This window comes from Sphaeramia orbicularis, chromosome 2, assembly GCF_902148855.1.
Source record: "Sphaeramia orbicularis chromosome 2, fSphaOr1.1, whole genome shotgun sequence".
Lineage (NCBI taxonomy): Eukaryota > Metazoa > Chordata > Actinopteri > Kurtiformes > Apogonidae > Sphaeramia > Sphaeramia orbicularis.
In genome coordinates this window covers 4144994-4169980 of record NC_043958.1, presented here as the reverse complement: position 1 = coordinate 4169980, position 24987 = coordinate 4144994, and the positions used below count along the sequence as shown (strand labels likewise).

The following is a 24987-nucleotide window of genomic DNA, read 5'->3' as shown; positions in this document are numbered from 1 at the left end:
AGCGCAAGAAGGTGCGCATGTGGTGAAATTTACACCTAACGAGACGCTTTAAATTCATAAAAGTCCATGAAAGCATCCAGCTGAAGTAAAATCTAATAAAAAAACTGAAAGGTCGGATGCAAAGAAAGGGAAGTGTCATTAACCCTTAAACATCGGAAGAGTCACAGCTGATCAAAACCATCTACTGATCTAAACTGTTTAATAACCTCTAATCCACTAATCTTATCAATATATGTCAATAATTGGTGTAAAATACAGTTGGTTGTTTTTTCACGGTCATCAGATATCATTTGGATGTTCAGAGGCTCCGCAGTTACCATGGCAATATCATCATCTTCTACAACATTGATTCACCGGTAAAACCCATGGAGTTAGATCAGTGACAGTGGATGGACACATTTTTTATATACGTGTATATATATTAAATAATAATTAAAACAAAAACAGTTTAAAAAAATTTACAAAATGTTCAAAAAGAAGCAAACAAATGACGTAAAAACAAATCAAATGAACAAAAGTCAATAATACGTCAACAAAAATAATAAATAAAAGAAAAACAGTACAGAATATTAAAAAATAAGCCAAAAAAATTATTCAAAGGAAGTAAAAAAGGATAAAATGATCAATAAAATGAAAGAAAATCAATAATATATCAACAAAAAAATAAGTAAAATGAACAATATAAGCCAAAAACTGAACAAAGTTGAAGAAAAAAAGTAATGAGAGGCAACAAAATGTAGAAAAATAAACAAAATAACTAACAAAAACAAATAACATCATTAATAAAATGAATGAAAATGAACAAAATGAATTTTAAAAAACAGCAAAATAATTAACCCATTTTGACGTTCAGAGACTCCATAGTTACCATGGAAACACCATTGTCTTCTACAACAATTCACCAGTAAAACCCACTGGATAAAATTAAGAAAAAAATGATAATAATAAAAAAAAAAAAAACAACAATAAAATAATAAATGTAAAAAAAAAATAACTCAGAAAATTACTAAAATAAAGTTAAAAAAAATAATAGTAAAAGAAGCAACAAAATTAACAAGAGACAAAGTAATTAATAAAGTTAACACAAAATTAATAAGAAACCAACAAAATAATGAGTAACATTAAGAAAATAAGCCTCAAACTGAACAAAATTGAAGAAAAAAAGAATAAAATTGGCAACAAAATGTCATCTTCTACAACACTGATTCAGCCAGTAAAACCCATGGAGTTGAATGAATGACAGTGGATAAAGACACTGGGTTCATGTTCAGTCACTGACATGTTTTACTAAAAAAGTGATCTTTTCTCCAGTTTTCTCTGTTTCTGATGAAATAACGTTTAATTTTAATCTGCGTTTTTATGAACGTCTACATTATCAGTGAATTACATATAGAAAAATACCTGAGTTACACTGAAAAAATACAAAATACAGAGGATAATATTAGAATAAATGGTGATAAATCACTCAAGAAAAATTAAATAGACAGAAAAATTGACGTAGGAACTGCAATAAAAGTAGCTCTGGGTCTTTATGGATTAAATTTACTCTGAGCTTTTATGAACATTTACATTATTAGTGAATTAGATATAAGAAAATACCTGATTTACACTGAAATAATACGAAATACAGAGTATAATATTAGAATAAATGGTGATAAATCACTAAAGAAAAGTTAAATATAGAGGAAAAATTCATGTGGGAACTGCAATAAAAGTAGCACTGGGTCTTTATGGGTTAAATTTACTCTGATTTTTACTGAAAAATGAAGAATTCAGATGAAAACATGATAATAAATGGTGATAAATCAGTTAAATATAGAGAAAAAATATATTGTGGAACTACCACAGACGTAGCACTGGGTCTTTATGGGTTAAATTTACCCTGAGCTTTTATGAACATTTACATCATCAGTGAATTAAATATAAGAAAATACCTGATTTAGATTTAGAGGATAATATTAGAATAAATGATGATAAATCACTCAAGAGACGTAAAATAGACAAAAAAATTCATGTGGTAACTGCAATAAAAGTAGCACTGGGTCTTTATGGGTTAAATTTATCCTGTGCTTTTCATGAATGTCTGCATAAAAGTACCTGATTTTTACTGAAAAATGAACGATTCAGATGAAAACATGATAATAAATGGTGATAAATCACTCAAGAAAAATTTAGTAGAGAGAAAAATTCAAGTAGAAACTGCAATAAAAGTAGCGCTGGGTCTTTATGGGTTAAATTTACCCTGAGCTTTTATGAACATTTACATCATCAGTGAATTAAATATAAGAAAATACCTGATTTAGACTGAAAAAATACAAAATACAGAGGATAATATTAGAATAAACGGTGATAAATCACTCAAGAGACGTAAAATAGACAAAAAAATTCATGTGGTAACTGCAATAAAAGTAGCACTGGGTCTTTATGGGTTAAATTTATCCTGTGCTTTTCATGAATGTCTGCATAAAAGTATCTGATTTTTACTGAAAAATGAACAATTCAGATGAAAACATTAATAATTAATGGTGATAAATCAGTTAAATATAGAGAAAAATTATATTGTAGAACTACCACAGATGTAGCGCTGGGTCTTTATGGGTTAAATTTACTCTGAGCTTTTATGAACATCTGCATTATCAGTGAATTAAATATAAGAAAATACCTGATTTACACTGAAATAATACAAAATACAGAGGATAATATTAGAATAAACGGTGATAAATCACTCAAGAGACGTAAAATAGACAAAAAAATTCATGTGGTAACTGCAATAAAAGTAGCACTGGGTCTTTATGGGTTAAATTTATCCTGTGCTTTTCATGAATGTCTGCATAAAAGTATCTGATTTTTACTGAAAAATGAACAATTCAGATGAAAACATTAATAATTAATGGTGATAAATCAGTTAAATATAGAGAAAAATTATATTGTAGAACTACCACAGATGTAGCGCTGGGTCTTTATGGGTTAAATTTACTCTGAGCTTTTATGAACATCTGCATTATCAGTGAATTAAATATAAGAAAATACCTGATTTACACTGAAATAATACAAAATACAGAGGATAATATTTGAATAAACGGTGATAAATCACTCAAGAAAAGTAAAATAGACAAAAAAATTCATGTGGGAACGGCAATAAAAGTAGCACTGGGTCTTTATGGGTTAAATTTACTCTGAGCTTTTATGAACATTTACATTATCAATGAATTAAATATAAGAAAATACCTGATTTAGACTGAAAAAATACAAAATACAGAGGATAATATTTGAATAAATGATGATAAATCACTCAAGAGACGTAAAATAGACAAAAAAATTCATGTGGTAACTGCAATAAAAGTAGCACTGGGTCTTTATGGGTTAAATTTATCCTGTGCTTTTCATGAATGTCTGCATAAAAGTACCTGATTTTTACTGAAAAATGAACGATTCAGATGAAAACATGATAATAAATGGTGATAAATCACTCAAGAAAAATTTAGTAGAGAGAAAAATTCATGTAGAAACTGCAATAAAAGTAGCGCTGGGTCTTTATGGGTTAAATTTACTCTGAGCTTTTATGAACATTTACATCATCAGTGAATTAAATATAAGAAAATACCTGATTTAGACTGAAAAAATACAAAATACAGAGGATAATATTAGAATAAACGGTGATAAATCACTCAAGAGACGTAAAATAGACAAAAAAATTCATGTGGTAACTGCAATAAAAGTAGCACTGGGTCTTTATGGGTTAAATTTATCCTGTGCTTTTCATGAATGTCTGCATAAAAGTATCTGATTTTTAGTGAAAAATGAACAATTCAGTTGAAAACATTAATAATTAATGGTGATAAATCAGTTAAATATAGAGAAAAATTATATTGTAGAACTACCACAGATGTAGCGCTGGGTCTTTATGGGTTAAATTTACTCTGAGCTTTTATGAACATTTACATTATCAATGAATTAAATATAAGAAAATACATGATTTAGACTGAAAAAACACAAAATACAGAGGATAATATTAGAATAAATGGTGATAAATGACTCAAGAAAAAATAGTATAGGGAAAAATTGACGTAGGAACAGCAATAAAAGTAGCACTGGGTCTTTATGGGTTAAATTTACTGTGATTTTTACTGAAAATGAAGAATTCAGATGAAAACATGATAATAAATGGTGATGAATTAGTTAAATATAGAGAAAAAACATACTGTGGGTCTTTATGGGTTAAACTAAATAAGGTGAATCCTGTCGGACTTTTCCCGTCCTGATGTGGAACCGACGCCACACACAGGAAATCAGTGTGTGTGTCCAAACGCGGTCTTTGTAAAATGCTAATTTCCTAAATGTGGTTTTTTTTTTTTTTTTTGCGACTGTGTCCGAAGCGCTGATGAAGGTGCGTATTTCTCCCTCCCTTTCGCGCCGCCTTTCATTTCCCTTCTCGGCCGGTTGGAAATTACACCCGGCCTTGTTTTGTATGCAAAGATACCTCCCTTGCTCAGGGAAATTTTATTTGTACGCCGTCTTTCGTGCTAATGCAACAAATGAGAAATGGCGATCCGGGCCTGGGGAAACGCTGGGGCCCGGCAACTGGCACTGTGATGTTTGAGCATAAGCCTCTCCTTTAAAAAAGCTTGTTGATTCTCCATACCCCAATATTGACCGACCGTCTCTGTTTGATGTATGCGTGCCTCAACCCCCCCACCACCACCACCACCACACACACACACATATATATATACACCACCAACCACCCCTCCTCCTCATCCTCGTCTTTCTCCTCTGCCATGCGAACCCCAATGTTTGGGCTTAACTTGTTAGTTCTGCTTCTGGAATCGCTGCCGATGCCCCGAGATATTAGCGTACGATGGACTGTTGTGATGGAGCGAGCCGGCGTCTGTCGGAGAGTTTGCACACGCTCAGTGATGGGTGACGGATGGACCGAAGCATCGCACGGCGCCCACTTTGTCATGTTTATGTGATGTTTATGTGTGTTTACATTGGAGACGGTGAGGGACAGTTTGTTATCGTGTAACAGGGATTGCGTGTGCACGTTCAGGTGCGCAAAAGCCTTTTACGACTCGAGAAAAGATCAGAAATGAAACATAATAAATAACGCAATGAACCAGTTTTAGTTGGTTTTAGGCGTTTTGTTAATATTGGAAATAATTAGTGTAAAATACAGTTTGTCGTCTTTTCACGGTCATCAGATATGAACCATTCAGACGTTCAGAGGCTCCGTGGTTACCGTGGAAACACCGTCATCTTCTACAACATTGATTCACCAGTAAAACCCATGGAGTTGGATCAATGACAGTGGATGGAGATGCTTGTTTAAAGTCATATTTTCTTCATTTTTCTGTGTTTCTGATATAATAACGCCCCACTTTAATCTGAGCTTTTATGGACATTTACATAATCAATGAATTGAATATGAAAAAATACCTGATTTTCATTGAAAAAGTGCAAAATACAGAGGATGATATTGTAATAAATGGAGATAAATCACTTAAGAAAGGTTAAATAGAGAAAAAAAAAAAGCATTTGCGAACTGCCATAAAAGTAGCACTGGGTCTTTATGGGTTAAATTTACTCTGATTTACACTGAAAATGAACAATTCAGATGAAAACATGATAATAAATGGTGATAAATCAGTTAAATATAGAGAAAAAATATATTGTGGAACTACCACAGACGTAGCGCTGGGTCTTTATGGGTTAAATTTACTCTGAGCTTTTATGAACATCTGCATTATCACTGAATTAAATATAAGAAAATGCATGATTTACACTGAATAAAAACAAAATACAGAGGATAAAATTAGAATAAATGATGATAAATCACTTAAGAAAAGTTAAATATAGAGGAAAGTAGAGAAAAGTAGTATCACCAGATTCTTGTCAATACACATCCCGAATGCGAATGTAGTGTCGTATACTGTACCCACGCTAGGTTTGTTTGTTTTTTTGTTGTTTTTGGTGTATATGTGTTTATAAAATTTCACTAAAAACTTAAGTAAAAAAAAAAAAATTCTGCTGTGTGAACCTAGCTGTAGTTTAAAGTCTGTAATAGGGGTGTAACGATTACCGGTATAGCGATAAACCGCGGTAAAATTTCCGACAGTTAGTATTACCGTTTAAATTCTAATTATCATGATAATAGTGTTCGATTACCACACTTTGAAAGTCACGGTGATACTGCTCATGTCCTGGAGAAGCTGATCAGCCTAACATGTTTTAAAATCCTCATTCTTTTAGAATCTTTCCATTTGTTCATTAAACAGTTCAGGAAAATAGGATTGTGTTTCACTTTCTGTTTGTGTGTGTACAATAGTGTGTATGTGTGACACTGTGAATGGTTTGATACAAAAGTGGTCAAACAAGCTCCACTCTGACCTGTCCAACTACTTTATTTCCCACTCAAAAAACAACTCAGGAATCAACATGATAATTGATGAGGAATTGGATTGGTGACCAGTAGAGCCTGACCGATTAATCGACCAGCCGATTATAGTGTTTCACCAATTAATCAACATCGGCCAATATGCAGTCGATATATTAACTTTTTTTGCCGCGCAGAGATTCTGTCGCTCGCGCGTGTGTGTGTGTGTGCGCGTGCTGCCCGGAGAATAAGAGGAACTTTAAAGCGAGTTAGTTTCACTTTCACTCCTGCTCGGACAATGGCGCTATCACCCCCCCAACACAATCACATAATTATGGAGCTACCCCCCCCCCCCCCGCTCCAAAAATCATGGACCCCCCCCCTCGTCTTATGAAGTATCCACCCCCCACACACGCCCATGTCCGTGCACTTCCTGTCTACCTCACAGTTTCATTCTGCCCCCAGGCCTGGGTGTTAATAGTGTAGGGGAGACCGGGGACAGTTGTACCACAGGTCAGTTGTAACTCTTGCAGTTGCTCCAATCAGGAACCACTTAGGACTGACCTAATTCACTCTGCACGTGCTCAGTTTAGTCCTTAGTCCACATAAGAAGTTGTAGTGCCCTGAGGCGGACACATCCAAATTTGTGAGTGAAAACAGAATTGTGTGCTCAGTCATATTTTTTGCTCTAATTACACTGGTCAACAACAAATTTATTGTTGAAGTTTTTTGAGCTGATTTAGGATAATTTTGGTGTGCTGAATCCAAAAATCACACGAATTTTGCTCAATCAGGTCAACTTTCTGAACTATGCTACATATTGGCTTTTGAACATTTTTGCTTACATTTATGGGCATTTTCACATCATATGATAAGAAATTCTTTCATATTTCTTGCAATAAACGAGTTCTGAAGATTTTACTTTTGCCAATTTATGATTAATGTTTTTTTTTAATATTACAGGTGAATGAAATGGCTTCGACTAGAAGATCTTGCAAAAATAAGCCTGACGTATTCTGCTACATCTGCGGTGAATACACCATTGTACCTAACAGGAATCCTGTTAGAAAAGGATTTTTTTTCTCTTAAAACCTATTTTGGGGGAGAACTATATAAAAAATCAACTGATAAAGTCACAAAAATGTAATCAATTTTGTGAGAAGATCAAATTTTTCAAAATCAAATTAGCAAAAAAAAACCTGACCTGATTGAGAAAAACAGATGTCATTTTTGGATTTAGCGGTGCAAAATGGTCCGAATTCAGTTGAACAACCTAGACAACTTGCAAAAAACATTTTTTGTAACCCAGTGTAATTTTTGTGATCGCATAGTTTGCATTTGAAAGTTATGTAAATTATATTTGTGAGATAAACAAAGATTTATGCAACTGTTTATCCACCTGTCCATAATTATCTAATATAAGATTATTATATCCTGTGTAGATCAGTGTTCTTATTTCATATATAATGGCCAATATATCGGTTATTGGCCAATATATTGGATATCGGCTTTTTTTAGCCCCCATTATCGGTATCGGCCCCAAAAATCCCATATGGGTCGGGCTCTAGTAAGCAGAATAGACAATGGCATTGAAATTGATCAAATCCTATTAATTCCCACCCCTAGTGCAGATGTGTGTTCTGTCCATAAGTGCCATCTTTAATGCTCATTAATACGTTTGATGTTTACATGTTAATATTTCAATGTTTCTACCAACAGAAAGTAGATTGTGCATGTTAGTTCATTTGTTGTTGTTTTTTTCAAAATAGAACTTGGTTAAATTGTTTCAGTGTGTGTATAAGTACTTTTTGAACATTTCGAGTACATTTCAGTAATAGCGCGATAATAGTGATAACCGCGATAATTTCGGTCACAATAACCGTGATATGAAAATTTCCTATCGTTGCATCCCTAGTCTGTCAAATGGAACCCGATGGACCCCACAGGGCCGAAGGTGATGTAACGTCTTCTTTTCTCTCCTCCTACATCAGGTTTCACGCATGCACGACTGTGTTAAAGAAGACAAAAATCCCGTTTCCGTGCAGATCGGAGCCGCTTTTAGGTGGAGCGGCTGAAAGGAAACACACCGTACCGTGGTGAGTGAAACGCTCTCCCTCCACCTCTCCCTCTTGTCATGCCAAATTGTGTTTTACAGCATCTGTTCATTATAGATGGCCGACATGATGGATATGGTCATAATATTAATGTAAGACTGACACAGCAGAGACATGAATCATGGCCGACTTTATTTCAAAGCTGGCGTTTCATTGGCCCGCCACTAAAAAGTGATATATAAATGTCAGTGAATGGCAGCCGTAAAGCATTATGAAGTACATTTGATGATGCATTTTTACCGTTATCAACCCGCTGTTATTTACTAATGTGTCTTCTTCATGTGACAGCTGCTGTGGACGTCCATGTCAGTGTCATTTAGCCACTGTGTACTTTAACACACTCTACCTTTTTTTGTCTTTTTTTTTTTTTTTTCCTTCCCAGCTGCTGCTTCAGCGTAGAGAAGATGAAAAGGTAAGAGCTCACGCAGAAAGGATGTTCTTATTTATAGTGATAGCCTTTGGGGATGGACGTCCAGGAACGCCTTTCAATGAAAAGCATTCAGTCATATTGAAATTTCATTTCCCAGATTTGTGTAGAGTGTGTGACAAGAGGTCGTTCTTCTTGAAAATCTACCACAGCCGTTAAGTCCAGTCCGTGGTGTTTTTAGTAGAAATAGGTGAAAATACACTTTATCCTTAGATTATACAGAATATGGTGCAAAGATAAGCTTTATAAAAACAAAGTCGTATGTTAATTAGATTGGATCAGACGTTATCGATTCAACAACAGGGAAAGTCACCGGTCAAAGCAGCGACAGAAAAAAAATGTACACGCATAAAGAAAAACAAGACAAAGTTATAATAATAACAATAGCAATAAGTAATAAAAACTGTAACGACTGTATACAGGGTGGGGAAGCAAAATGTACAATGAACTAGGGCTGTGCAATTAATCGAAATTCAATTACGATTTCGATTATTACACGCAACGATTACAAAAATGATGTAATCGAGAAAAAACGATTATTAATTTTGAGTCGTTTTAATTCACGCGCACGCAAGCTCCCATGAGCTGCTCAGCCCCGCCCCCCTCTAAGCTACTGCTGCCAGCTAGCCGGCAGGTCCACCCCAAGAGGAAAGTTGGACCCAGCGGTCTGGAAAAATGGCAGGAGAATCCCAGCAGAAGTGCTTGGTAAAAAAAGGCAAGTCAAATTCAACTGTATGGAATCACTTTGGGTTTGATGAAGAAGACGAAGAGCAAAAACACATCACATGCAAAAGTGTTTCGTAGTTGTGTCCGCACCGACCGCTAACACAACAAACCTTTGTAACCATCTAAAGTTTAACCACCGCAACCTTTATCGTAATCTTATGAAAAACTAAAACACATAAAAACAACTCCGTCTACAACTTCGTCCGCAATGCAATCTTCAGTTTCCGAATCTCTTTACGCTGCAACTCCCGTATTAACCTAACCTAACCTGTATAACCCTAATGTACGTATTCTAGATGGCTGATGTAAACAGAAGGCCTGAACTGAAACCTCACGGTACGCCACTGAATTTACTGTTTCATACTACATTAAACATACTTGAATTTATAATTTGCACTTTACATGAGCTTTTTTTTTTTTTTTTTTTTTTTTAATTGCTACAGTTCTATGGCAGGTCTATAGCAGTTTAATTCCAGTGCACTATTTATTTACAAAAGGAAACATACTTGAATTTACAGTAGACTTATTTGCATTCAAAGATTTTTTTGTTTCGTACAAAAGTGAACATACTTTGTTTCAGTGTTTAAAAGCTTTATTTATGTTTAAGGAGTATATTTTACATTGTTTTGCAAGAAAAAAATAAACAACTTTAAGGTTAACAAATAATCGTTTTTAATAATCGTGATCTCAATTATCGCTAAAATAATCGTGATTTTTTTTTTTTTCTATAATCGAGCAGCCCTACAATGAACATTTAGTTGTTTTTTCTCAGCAGGCACTACGTCAATTGTTTTGAAACCAAACATATACTGATGTCCTAATCATACCTAACACTATTATCCATACCTTTTCAGAAACTTTTGCCCATATGAGTAATCAGGAAAGCAAATGTCAAAGAGTGTGTGATTTGCTGAATGCACTCGTCACACCAAAGGAGATTTCAAAAATAGTTGGAGTGTCCATAAAGACTGTTTAGAATGGAAAGAAGAGAATGACTATGAGCAAAACTATTAGGAGAAAGTCTGGAAGTGGAGGAAGCAACAAAAAACGTACCAAAGCTTTTATTAAAGCTCTCAAATCCCAAATCCTAAAGGATCCAACCAAATCCATGAGAAAAATGGCAACTGAACTTGAGGTAGACAACAAGAGCGTTAGAAATGCAGTAAAATATGATTTGAAGTTAAAATCTTACACAACAACACCAAAACACTTGTTGACAACAGCAACAAATCCAACTTTAGCAATTTTTGGGAATCATGTTTATGGCCGCCTTCTAGCCCAGATCTAAACCCTCTGGATTCTGCTGTTTGGGGCGTTTTAGAACATGCTACCAATAGAACATCACACAGCAATGTCCACTTTCTTAAAGATACTATTAAAGAAGAATGGGAGAAGTTGTCACCCGAATATTTGAGGAACACTTGCGCAAGTTTCAGGAAGCGTGTGAAGGCAGTTATTGAGAAAGAAGGAGGACACATAGAATAAAAACATTTTCTATTATGTCAATTTTCTTGTGGCAAATAAATTCTCATGACTTTCAATAAACTAATTGGTCATACACTGTCTTTCAATCCCTGCCTCAAAATATTGTACATTTTGCTTCCCCACCCTGTAATCTGTGGCGACCATGTGACTGCATCAGAGTGAAGCAAAGAGAAGGAGGTGCACTGATCAGGCAAACACTTAGAATCCAAATCGTGAAAAATAATTCGACCTTTTATAACGTGAAGTACGTACCATACTCCTGTGGACACTGGAGGTTCATGCCAGTACATGGGGTGTGTGTTGGTGGTTGTTGGACTGTGTGTGTGCACCTGCTTGCTCATATTTGTTGGTGTGTGTCAGCTGAATGAGTCCAAACACACAGCGGTATGTTAATGCTTCAGACATCTGAGCCTGAGTCTGAAACATCCAGGATCACATCACACTCCTGTTTCTGATCCTCCAGCTTCGCTCCTTCCATCTGATACCAGATCAATACCCAGAAGCCCGCTTGAACTTTGTTTTTTTTTTTTTTTTTTTTGCCAATTCGGGCCAATTCTGGTGCGTTTTCGCAGACGGGGCAGTAAACAGGCTGCACGGCTCCTCCATAGCAAACAGGCCAAAACGCTTTCTGAGCTTTTACCTTTAAAACTGTCATTTTTCTACAATAGTGGAAAAAAATACACATCTCAAGTATTATCATGAAGTATTTCTGAGTTTAGGATGAACTGCACAGATATAGATGGATATTTATTACATTTAACCTTGATTTTTACCTTTAAAACTGTGTTGTTTTTATAAAATAGTGGAAAAAAATTAAAATTCTTACACATTTCAGCTGTTATCATGAAGTTATTCTGAGTTTATGATGAACTATACTGTTATAGATGGATATTTGTTACATTTAGCCTCAATTTTTTACCTTTAAAACTGTGTTGTTTTTCTAAAATAGTGAAAAAAATACACATCTCAACTATTATCATGTAGTATTTCTGAGTTTATAATGAACTGCACAGGTATAGATGGATATTTATTACAATTAACCTCAATTTTTATCTTTAAAACTATTATTTTTCTACAATAGTGGAAAAAAATACTCATCTCAAGTATTATCATGAAGTATTTCTGAGTTTAGGATGAACTGTGCTGATATAGATGGATATTTATTACATTTAACCTCGATTTTTACCTTTAAAACTGTTATTTTTCTACAATAGTGGAAAAAAATACACATCTCAAGTATTATCATGAAGTATTTCTGAGTTTAGGATGAACTGCACAGGTATAGATGGATATTTATTACATTTAACCTCAGTTTATTGTTATATTCTCCATTTTTACCTTTAAAACGTCCTTTTTTTATCAGTTAAAAAAAAAAAAAATACACATCTCAACTATTATCATGAAGTATTTCTGAGTTTATGATGAGAGTTTATGATGAACTACACAGATATAGATGGATATTTATTACATTTAACCTCTATTTTTACCTTTAAAACTGTGTTATTTTTCTAAAATAATGGAGAAAAATACACATCTCAAGTATGTTCATGAAGTATTTCTGAGTTTTGGATGAACTGCACAGGTATAAATGGATATTTATCACATTTAACCTCAGTTTATTGTTATATTCTCCATTTTTACCTTTAAAACGTTGTCCTTTTTTCATCATAGTTTAAAAAAAATACGCATCTCAACTATTATCATGAAGTATTTCTGAGTTTATCATGAGAGTTTAGGATGAACTACACAGATATAGATAGATATTTATTACATTTAACCTTGATTTTTACCTTTAAAACTGTGTCATTTTTCTAAAATAGTGGGAAAAAAAAACAAAAAACTAAAATTCTTACACATCTCAGCTATTATCAGGAAGTATTTCTGAGGTTTTGGTGAGAGTTTATGATAAACTACACTGTTATAGATGGATATTTGTTACATTTAACCTCAGTTTATTATATTCTCCCTTTTTACCTTTAAAATGCTGTCCTGTTTTTTTACAGTAGTGAAAAAAATACACATCTCAAGTATTATCATGAAGTATTTCTGAGTTTGTGATGAACTACACAGATATAGAGGGATATTTATAGCATTTAACTTCAGTTTGCTATATTCTCCATTTTTACCTTTAAAACGTTGTCCTTTTTTTTAATAATAGTTAAAAAAAAAAATACACATCTCAACTCTTATCATGAAGTATTTCTGAGTTTATGATGAAAGTTTAGGATGAACTACCCAGGTATAGATGGATATTTATTACATTTAACCTTGATTTTTACCTTTAAAACTGTGTCCTTTTTCTAAAATAGTGGGAAAAAAAACTAAAATTCTTACACATCTCAGCTATTTTCATGAAGTATTTCTGAGTTTGTGATAAACTACATTGTTATAGATGGATATTTGTTACATTTAGCCTCAATTTTTTACCTTTAAAACTGTGTTGTTTTTCTGAAATAGTGAAAAAAATACTCATCTCAAGTATTATCATGAAGTATTTCTGAGTTTAGGATGAACTGCACTGATATAGATGGATATTTATTACATTTAACCTCGATTTTTACCTTTAAAACTGTTATTTTTCTACAATAGTGGAAAAAAATACACATCTCAAGTATTATCATGAAGTATTTCTGAGTTTAGGATGAACTGCACAGGTATAGATGGATATTTATTACATTTAACCTCAGTTTATTGTTATATTCTCCATTTTTACCTTTAAAACGTCCTTTTTTTATCAGTTAAAAAAAAAAAAAATACACATCTCAACTATTATCATGAAGTATTTCTGAGTTTATGATGAGAGTTTATGATGAACTACACAGATATAGATGGATATTTATTACATTTAACCTCTATTTTTACCTTTAAAACTGTGTTATTTTTCTAAAATAATGGAGAAAAATACACATCTCATGTATGTTCATGAAGTATTTCTGAGTTTTGGATGAACTGCACAGGTATAAATGGATATTTATCACATTTAACCTCAGTTTATTGTTATATTCTCCATTTTTACCTTTAAAACGTCCTTTTTTTTATCATAGTTTAAAAAAAATACGCATCTCAACTATTATCATGAAGTATTTCTGAGTTTATCATGAGAGTTTAGGATGAACTACACAGATATAGATAGATATTTATTACATTTAACCTTGATTTTTACCTTTAAAACTGTGTCATTTTTCTAAAATAGTGGGAAAAAAAACAAAAAACTAAAATTCTTACACATCTCAGCCATTATCAGGAAGTATTTCTGAGGTTTTGGTGAGAGTTTATGATAAACTACACTGTTATAGATGGATATTTGTTTCATTTAACCTCAGTTTATTATATTCTCCCTTTTTACCTTTAAAATGCTGTCCTGTTTTTTTACAGTAGTGAAAAAAATACACATCTCAAGTATTATCATGAAGTATTTCTGAGTTTGTGATGAACTACACAGATATAGAGGGATATTTATAGCATTTAACTTCAGTTTGCTATATTCTCCATTTTTACCTTTAAAACGTTGTCCTTTTTTTTAATAATAGTTAAAAAAAAAATACACATCTCAACTCTTATCATGAAGTATTTCTGAGTTTATGATGAAAGTTTAGGATGAACTACCCAGGTATAGATGGATATTTATTACATTTAACCTTGATTTTTACCTTTAAAACTGTGTCCTTTTTCTAAAATAGTGGGAAAAAAAACTAAAATTCTTACACATCTCAGCTATTTTCATGAAGTATTTCTGAGTTTGTGATAAACTACATTGTTATAGATGGATATTTGTTACATTTAGCCTCAATTTTTTACCTTTAAAACTGTGTTGTTTTTCTAAAATAGTGAAAAAAATACACATCTCAACTATTATCATGTAGTATTTCTGAGTTTATAATGAACTGCACAGGTATAGATGGATATTTATTACATTTAACCTCAATTTTTATCTTTAAAACTATTATTTTTCTACAATAGTGGAAAAAAAATACTCATCTCAAGTATTATCATGAAGTATTTCTGAGTTTAGGATGAACTGTGCTGATATAGATGGATATTTATTACATTTAACCTCGATTTTTACCTTTAAAACTGTTATTTTTCTACAATAGTGGAAAAAAATACACATCTCAAGTATTATCATGAAGTATTTCTGAGTTTAGGATGAACTGCACAGATATAGATGGATATTTATTACATTTAACCTCAGTTTATTGTTATATTCTCCATTTTTACCTTTAAAACGTCCTTTTTTTATCAGTTAAAAAAAAAAAAAATACACATCTCAACTATTATCATGAAGTATTTCTGAGTTTGTGATAAACTACATTGTTATAGATGGATATTTATTACATTTAACCTCAGTTTATTATATTCTCCATTTTTACCTTTAAATGCTGTCCTGTTTTTTACAGTAGTGAAAAAAATACACATCTCAAGTATTATCATGAAGTATTTCTGAGTTTGCTAATTCGGGCCGATTCTGGTGCGTTTTCGCAGACGGGGCAGTAAACAGGCTGCACGGCTCCTCCATAGCAAACAGGCCAAAACGCTTTCTGAGCTCGACGACGGCGCCGCTTTGTGAATGAATGAGCCCAGATTAAGCCAGTACCTGCCTGTAATTGTAAGCAGCCATGAAATCCTCCTGAAATACTCAAACAGCCGTGGAATACGATTAGGAAAACAAAGCAACAGTTAAAGCGCCAACTTATTTCAATTTACTCTCACCTGGTTCCAGAGAAACACACCATAAACTGACTGTAATTTGCATATTTTCTCCATAATTATCTTAATGTGTTGTGACATTTTGACTGGTTTTAACTATCACGTGTTCTTAATTTACATGTTACGTGTTATTAAGAACATTTCTTACACTTTACTCCTCTATTACATTTGTAATAGAGTACATTTTATGTGTCTTCTGGCAGGTTTTCGACTCACTTTTGTGCATAAGATGGAAAAAAAGATCAAAAATGTGTCACTTTTCATATAAATACGATGAAGAAGCAGTTGAAGCGCCAATTTATTTCAATTTACTCTCACCTGGTTCCAGAAAAAAACACCGTAAACTGACTATAATTTGCATATTTTCTTCATAATTATCTTAATATGTTGTGTCGTCTCTAATTCTGCATATAGTATCAGTAGAACCTGAAGGAACTTGGACTAGAATTCAAGTCAGTTCCAGTAAATCCAGTACTTTTACCTGACATTTTGACTGGTTTTCACGATCACATGTTCTTAATTTACATGTTACATGTTATTAAGAACATTTCTTAGGCTTTATTCCTCTATTACATTTATAATAAAGTACATTTTATGTGTCTTTTGGCAGTATTTTCACTCACTTTTGGGCATAAGATGGAAAAAAGGGTCAAAAATGTGTCACTTTTCATATTAATACGATTAAGACACAGTTAGAGCAACAACTTATTTCAGTATAGTCTCACCTGTTTCCAGAAAAAAAAGACCATAAAGTGACTAAAATGAACATAAAATGACTGTAATTTGCATATTTTCATCATAGTTATCTTAATATATTGTGTTGTATTAGTAGAGCCTATAGGACCTTTGACTATAATTCAAGTCAATTCACTTTTTTTTGTCTAGAACTGAAACAATTCTTAAAGAATTTACTACGACTTTATTAATTCATTTATTTATAAAGCTGAATATATGAATGAAAATACCAACCAACCTGACATTTTGATTGTTTTTATAAGCAAATGTCCTTAATTTACATGTTAGTAAGAGCATTTTTCTCCCTGTCATTGGTTTAAATGCAGTTTAATTCTTTATTACATTTGAGAAACAAACATTTTATTTGTGTTTTGGCAGGTTTTCGATTCACTTTTGTGCATAAGATGGAAAAAAAAGATCAAAAATGTGTCACTTTTCATAGAAATACGATGAAGAAACAGTTAAAGCGCCAATTTATTTCAATTTACTCTCACCTGTTTCCAGAAAAAAACACCATGAACTGACTGTAATTTGCATATATTCTCCGAAATTATCTTAATACGTTGTGTCGTCTCTAATTCTGCATATAGTATCAGTAGAACCTGAAGGAACTTGGACTAGAATTCAAGTCAGTTCCAGTAAATCCAGTACTTTTATTTGACATTTTGACTGGTTTTCATGATCAAATGTTCTTAATTTACACGTTACGTGTTATTAAGAACATTTCTTACACTTTATTCCTCTATTATATTTGTAATGAAGTACATTTTGTGTGTCTTCTGGCAGGTTTTTTACTCACTTTTGGGTTAGGATGGAAAAAATGGTCAAAATCTGTCACTTTTCATAGAAATACGATTAAGACACAGTTAGAGCAACAACTTATTTCAATTTACTCTCACCTGGTTCCAGAAAAAAAGACCATAAACTGACTGTAATTTGCATATTTTCTTCATAATTATCTTAATACGTTGTGTCGTCTCTAATTCTGCATATAGTATCAGTAGAACCTGAAGGAACTTGGACTAGAATTCAAGTCAGTTCCAGTAAATCCAGTACTTTTACCTGACATTTTGACTGGTTTTCACTATCAAATGTTCTTAATTTACGTGTTACGTGTTATTAAGAACATTTCTTAGGCTTTATTCCTCTATTACATTTATAATAAAGGACATTTTATGTGTCTTCTGGCAGGATTTTCACTCACTTTTGGGCATAAGATGGAAAAAAAAATGGTCAAAATCTGTCACTTTTCATACAAATACGATTAAGACACAGTTAAAGCACCAACTTATTTCAGTATAGTCTCACCTGTTTCCAGAAAAAAAAGACCATAAAGTGACTAAAATGAACATAAAATGACTGTAATTTGCATATTTTCATCATAATTATCTTAATATGTTGTGTTGTATTAGTAGAGCCTGATTAGTTTTCACCATCAAATGTTCTTCATTTACATGTTACGTGTCATTAAGAACATTTCTTACGCTTTATTCATGTATTATATTTGTAATAAAAGACATTTTATGTGTCTTTTGTCAGGTTTTTGACTCATTTATGCGTAAGATGGAAAAAAACGGTCAAAACTGTTTCACATTAACGATAAATGTTGGACTTTTCACTAGAACTGACCAGACTTTGTCCATCATCAGTTGATAATTTCAGTGTTTTATTCACAATATGCAGCTTAGATGTCGTCTCTGTTTTGAGTTAAAAAAAAAAAGGGAAAAAGTTGAAGAATTTACAGCTGAATCGATGCGAACGTCTGAGGCGAAACCATACAGATTAAAAAAAAACAAAAAATGCAATTGAAGACATGACAGTAAATTAAAACAGCCGTTAATTCAAGTCAATTCACTGTTTTTAACTGATACAATTGTAAATGAATTCACTTCAGTTTTTATAAATCCATTTAAGTTCATTTAATTCATATATTTAGCTTCATAAATAAGTGATTTTCTATATAAATCCAGTACTTTAACCTGACATTTGGATTAGTTTTCACCATCAGATGTTCTTCATTTACATGTTACGTGTCATTAAGAACATTTCTTACGCTTTATTCATGTATTACATTTATAATAAAAGACATTTTATGTGTCTTTTTTCAGGTTTTTGACTCATATTTATGCGTAAGATGGAAAAAAACAGTCAAAACTGTGTCACATTAATGATAAATGTTGGACTTTTCACTAGAACTGACCAGACTTTGTCCATCATCAGTTGATAATTTCAGTGTTTTATTCACAATATGCAGCTTAGATGTCGTCTCTGTTTTGAGTTTAAAAAAAAAAGGGAAAAAGTTGAAGAATTTACAGCTGAATCGATGCGAACGTCTGAGGCGAAACCATACAGATTTAAAAAAAAAAAAAAAAAAAAAAAGCAGAGGAAAATATGCCGAGATGACGCAGACAGACAAAACAGGATGCAAAAAAAAAAAAGAAAAAATGCAATTGAAGACATGACAGTAAATTAAAACAGCCGTTAATTCAAGTCAATTCACTGTTTTTAACTGATACAATTGTAAATGAATTCACTTCAGTTTTTATAAATCCATTTAAGTTCATTTAATTCATATATTTAGCTTCATAAATAAGTGATTTTCTATATAAATCCAGTACTTTAACCTGACATTTGGATTAGTTTTCACCATCAGATGTTCTTAATTTACATGTTGCGTGTTATTAAGAGCATTTCATACATTTTATTCATGTATTACATTTATAATAAAAGACATTTTATGTGTCTTTTGGCAGGATTTTGACTCATATTTATGCGTAAGATGGAAAAAAACGGTCAAAACTGTGTCACATTAATGATAAATGTTGGACTTTTCACTAGAACTGACCAGACTTTCTCCACCATCAGTTGATAATTTCAGTGTTTTATTCACAATATGCAGCTTAGATGTCATCTCTGTGTTTTGAGTTTAAAAAAAAAGGAAAAAAGTTGAAGAATTTACAGCTGAATCGATGCGAACGTCTGAGGCGAAACCATACAGATTAAAAAAAAAAAAAAAAAAAAAGCAGAGGAAAATATGCCGAGATGACACAGACAGACAAAACAGGACGCAAAAAAAAAAAAAAAATGCAATTGAAGACATGACAGTAAATTAAAACAGCCGTTCATGCGTCGGCTGCGGAGCGTCGACGCCGGCCTCTGATTGGCTGATACGGACTGTGACGCGGCGAATTGGCTGAAGGTTGGTGTCAGTTAATGACATAATCACTGCAACTTAAGTGGTCAAGTGGCCTGTCATATATATGTGTGTGTAAAGTCCCATCATGCTTCACTCCACATCGCGTTCCAGATAAAAAAAAAAACAATCTTCATCTAATATTTTTCCATGACATCAAGTAATGTAAATGACACCGGGGTGTTGGTATGTAGTCTGTAATTACACATCCTCCTCCTCCTCCTCTTCGTTAAGGCTCTGTACTGATTGTTGTGCGGAGGCCTGGCTCTGCTCCTCCTCCTCTTCCTCCTCCTCTTCCTCCTCCTCGCTCTGCTTCCAGCCCGTGGTGTGGTGTCGTTTCAAAGACGACTGCTGCACCCTACAGTTTAAAAGCCGACGCTCACACTCGCCTCTTTAAGCCCAAAACCCACGCTCATCCGGGACGTTTTACTCATTCAATTACAGGCTCCTCCGCTGGCGTGGAACCAGGAAAAAAAAAACACCACCACGTTTACTTCGACCTGGTGGGGTTTGGGGGGTTTAAGGCGGCACCTGAACCCACACATGTCATTTGAATGGAGAGTTTAAGATGGACTGCACTGATAGAGATGGATATTTATTACATTTAACCTCGAGTTTTACCTTTAAAACTGTGTTGTTTTTCTAAAATAGTGAAAAATAATACACATCTCAAGTATTATCATGAAGTATTTCTGAGTTTAGGATGAACTGCACAGATATAGACAGATATTTATTACATTTAACCTCTATTTTTATCTTTAAAACTCTTATTTTTCTACAATAGTAATTCTACAGTAATTTCTACAATAGTAATAGTACAATAGTTTAAAACTCTTATTTTTCTACAATAGTGGAAAAAAATACATATCTCAAATATTTTCATGAAGTATTTCTGAGTTTATGATGAACTGCACTCATATAGATGGATATTTATTAGATTTAAGCTCGATTTTTACCTTTAAAACTGTGTTGTTTTTCTAAAATAGTTTTTAAAAAATGCAATTCTTAAACATCTCAGCTGTTATCATGAAGTATTTCTGAGTTTATGATGAACTACACTGTTACAGATGAATGTTTGTTACATTTAGCCTCAATTTTTTACTTTTAAAACTGTGTTTTTCTACAATAGTGGAAAAAAATACTCATCTCAAGTATTATCATGAAGTATTTCTGAGTTTAGGGTGAACTGCACAGGTATAGATGGATATTTATTACATTTAACCTTGATTTTTACCTTTAAAACTGTTATTTTTCTAAAATAGTGAAAAAAAAATTCAATTCTTACATATCTCAGCTGTTATCATGAAGTATTTCTGAGTTTATGATGAACTGCACAGATATAGATGGATATTTATTACATTTAACCTTGATTTTTACCTTTAAAACTGTGTTGTTTTTCTAAAATAGTGGAAAAAAATTAAAATTCTTACACATCTCAGCTGTTATCATGAAGTTATTCTGAGTTTATGATGAACTACACTGTTACAGATGAATGTTTGTTACATTTAGCCTCAATTTTTTACCTTTAAAACTGTGTTGTTTTTCTAAAATAGTGAAAAAAATACACATCTCAAGTATTATCATGAAGTATTTCTGAGTTTATAATGAACTGCACAGATATAGATGGATATTTATTACATTTAACCTTGATTTTTATCTTTAAAACTATTATTTTTCTACAATAGTGGAAAAAAAAATACACATCTCAACTATTATCATGAAGTATTTGAGTTTGTTATGAACTACACTTTTATAGATGTATATTTATTACGTTTAACCTCGATTTTTACCTTTAAAACTGTGTTGTTTTTCTAAAATAGTGGAAAAAAATACACATCTCAGGTATTTTCATGAAGTATTTCTGAATTTAGGATGAACTGCACAGATATGGATGGATATTTATTACATTTAACCTCGGTTTATTGTTATATTCTCCATTTTTACCTTTAAAACGTTGTCCTTTTTTTTTTTATCATAGTTAAGAAAAAATACACATCTCAGCTATTATCATGAAGTATGTCTGAGTTTGTGATGAGAGTTTATGATGAACTGCACAGATATAGATGGATATTTATTACATTTAACCTCTATTTTCACCTTTAAAACTGTTATTTTTCTACAATAGTGGAAAAAAATACACATCTCAAGTATTATCATGAAGTATTTCTGAGTTTATGATGAACTGCACAGATATAGATGGATATTTATTACATTTAACCTCAATTTTTACCTTTAAAACTGTCCTTTTTCTAAAATAGTGGAAAAAAAACTAAAATTCTTACGTCTCAGCTATTATCATGAAGTATTTCTGAGTTTATAATGAAAGTTTGTGATGAACTGCACTGATATAGATGTATATTTATATTATTATATTTATATTTATATATTTATATTAACTCATAAGAACAGTAATGAATGGAATGTAGTGGGAAAAAAAGTTTAGACATGCTGAAATTTAACACAATCTGAAACATTATCATGAAATATTTGCAGAAAAAAGTTTCCAAAGGTGTGGCATTTATTTTATTTTATTTATTTTATTTTATTTTATTTTATTTTATTTTATTTTATTTTATTTTATTTTATTTTATTTATCTATTTTAAATAACCAATCTAAATCGTCACTTTCATCATGTCCTGGATATGTTTAATATTTTGCTGAAACACCCCTTTTTTGACCTCGACAGAACTGAGCATGTGCAGAAGGAGCATGTGGGTTCGAATGGAATAACACTTAACGACTTCATAGTGATTCTTCATGTAATATTTCACATATACATGGAACGAACATTAATTACGCCTAAAGTTGAGCTTTGATACTTGTATGACAATGAGGAAACTACTTAAAAAAGATCAATAATCCCCCAAAAATTACCTGTCATTTAACACCGAAACACCAATACTGTCAATATATGCAGCAAATATTATATCATGATATTATTTTACAAGAAAACTTTAAGCTGTGGTTGAAATATTTCTGTGGTATTTTCTGCTGTGAAACTGATTTGAGTCTAAAACGTTGCAAATAAGCTGCAAAAATAGGATTAAACTATAATGTGTGTTGTAATTTCATTAAATAAAAATGAGAAATTTCAGTAACACATGCTAATTATGACACAAATCATCTACAAAAGTGTATATTCATATTTTTTATTGAAGTTATTATGACCATGTTTATTAAAGAGCATATTTGTGTGAATGTACCACTTTAGTCAGTTAGTGCAAAAGACACATAAAGTACATGAAAACACAAGTCAGAGTAATGTATATTTGCCAGAGTTGAATTAATATGAACACCACAAAGCAGGAAAACATAAAACACATAATGTTCATAAAAGTTCATAAATAAAATTCCCAGAATAATACAGAAATGTTTGACATCCATGACATCACAGCGTCACTTATATCATCTGTTATGTATTTTTTTCAGCCTTAAATACTGTAACTTAAACAGAACAAAAAAAAGAAAAGCATTAAAAAATGTCACATCACATCATAAAATGTTATTTTTATGATGAAAAACACAAAGATGCTCAGCGAAGCGTCTCAAAAGCTGCAAAAAGTAAGTTAAAAAATGTGATCAAATCAACTGTATCTTGTGCAACTTTTTACTATTTCATTTATTTTCTTATTTTCAACTTTGCTACTCCTGAAAATATACTGAAATAAAATAAAACAGACATATTTTTGTAGTGTAATACATGCTAACTAACTAATGCAATATATAATTCACACTTAAGTTCCTTCAACATACAAATCTATACTTTTTATGATTGGAAAAGAGCAGTCAGAGGAGTAGAATTCCTATTTTGAGTCTTTTTAAAATTTATTTACGATAAAAATTACACATTTACATTCCATTTACGTGCATAAGGCCGTGTTTTTCCTTTTGTTTCATCCTCTTTTTTAATGCTATCATCTTAAAATGTGTGTTTAAGAGTCGATTTGTCTGAGTTATTGATTCCAGAATTGAATGTTGTCTGGTGATATGGGACTCCATGTCCCATGAGGCTTTGGGGCATCATATTATCAATAGTGCATTTAAGTGGAAATGCGTCAAATGGACATAAACACCATCTTATCAGCGTGCGTTCATTACACTAACAGTGTTTTAATGTTGTTTTCTTCACATACGTTCAGTTTATCAGTGGATTTCAGCTGTTTGTAGGGTCATCGGGTCACGACCAAATTCTGCAGAAAATGTTTTTTAATCGAAAATAGGCTTGATTTTTTTCTTTTTTTTTTTTTTTCCCATCACACATTTCTGTATAATAAACACATCTTTTTCCACATCTTTTTTTCAGTCGGGGTGCTGTTGATGTGAACGCTTTGCATATTTCTACACACGAACACACACTGCCAAGTCTGGTATTACATCAAAAAAAAAAAAAAAACATGACAGTGTGTGTGTGAATGAGTGTGTTCTCTCGTAATAAACCGTGAATGTTACAACTGGCTGTTTGGATCCTGACGGACGTTTCTGATTGATGGTTTCATATGGTTTCTTATGCCAAATGTTGGTTTTTCAGTCCTTTTTATTGATATTAGAAGTAAATCCATATCCTCAATTTGCCGTTTTGCTTCTAAATAACTACACAAAAGTTGATAAATTACACGTTTTCGCCATACATGTTCATTCATCTGTTTATTTTAATGGAGATTATAATTGTTTGCCAACACTTGCGACCTTCTACGCTCAAAAAAACTGAAATTATTGATCAGTTTTTACCCAATCTATACCACAATTTATTTATTTTTTATTTTTTTACGAATCTGCACCAGAATTAGGAAATAAAATGTAATTTAAGTTGCATATTTTCCCTAAATCTTCTCTTAAAACATATTTCTTCTTTGAATTTCATTGTTTTTTACTATTTTGCTTTGATTTTATGTGTTTTATTTGCGTACAGTCTGTGTTGTTCATAAATTGCTTAATAAATAAATTTGCATTGAACTGGATTTTACCAGTAATAAAATGTGATTTATTATCAAATGAAAGCACTTTTTTTTCCAGCCATATTTGCTAACATTATGTAGTACAATAAATGTTGCTAACATGGTCGTCGCTAGCTTAATTATGCCTCATATTTGTTTAACGTTTACTTACACTATTGCCCATAGAGTCGGAACAATATATTTTTGCCTCTTTTCATGAAATAACCATAACAGTGTGATTTATTTTTGATACAGCAGACAAACTTTCCTGGTCTTTCATGGTTTTTTATGT

The 24987-nt window shown here is 32.2% G+C and overlaps 1 long non-coding RNA gene across 1 annotated transcript; it reads right to left on the bottom strand.

Moving 5' to 3' along the window:
- Positions 1–1190: 1190 nt before the first annotated feature.
- Positions 1191–19975, bottom strand: LOC115435107 (uncharacterized). The gene is made up of 3 exons (XR_003937651.1): positions 19966–19975; positions 6804–6806; positions 1191–1323 (listed from the first exon to the last, which is right to left on the bottom strand). It is a non-coding gene; the product is annotated as an uncharacterized LOC115435107 (long non-coding RNA).
- Positions 19976–24987: the final 5012 nt, after the last annotated feature.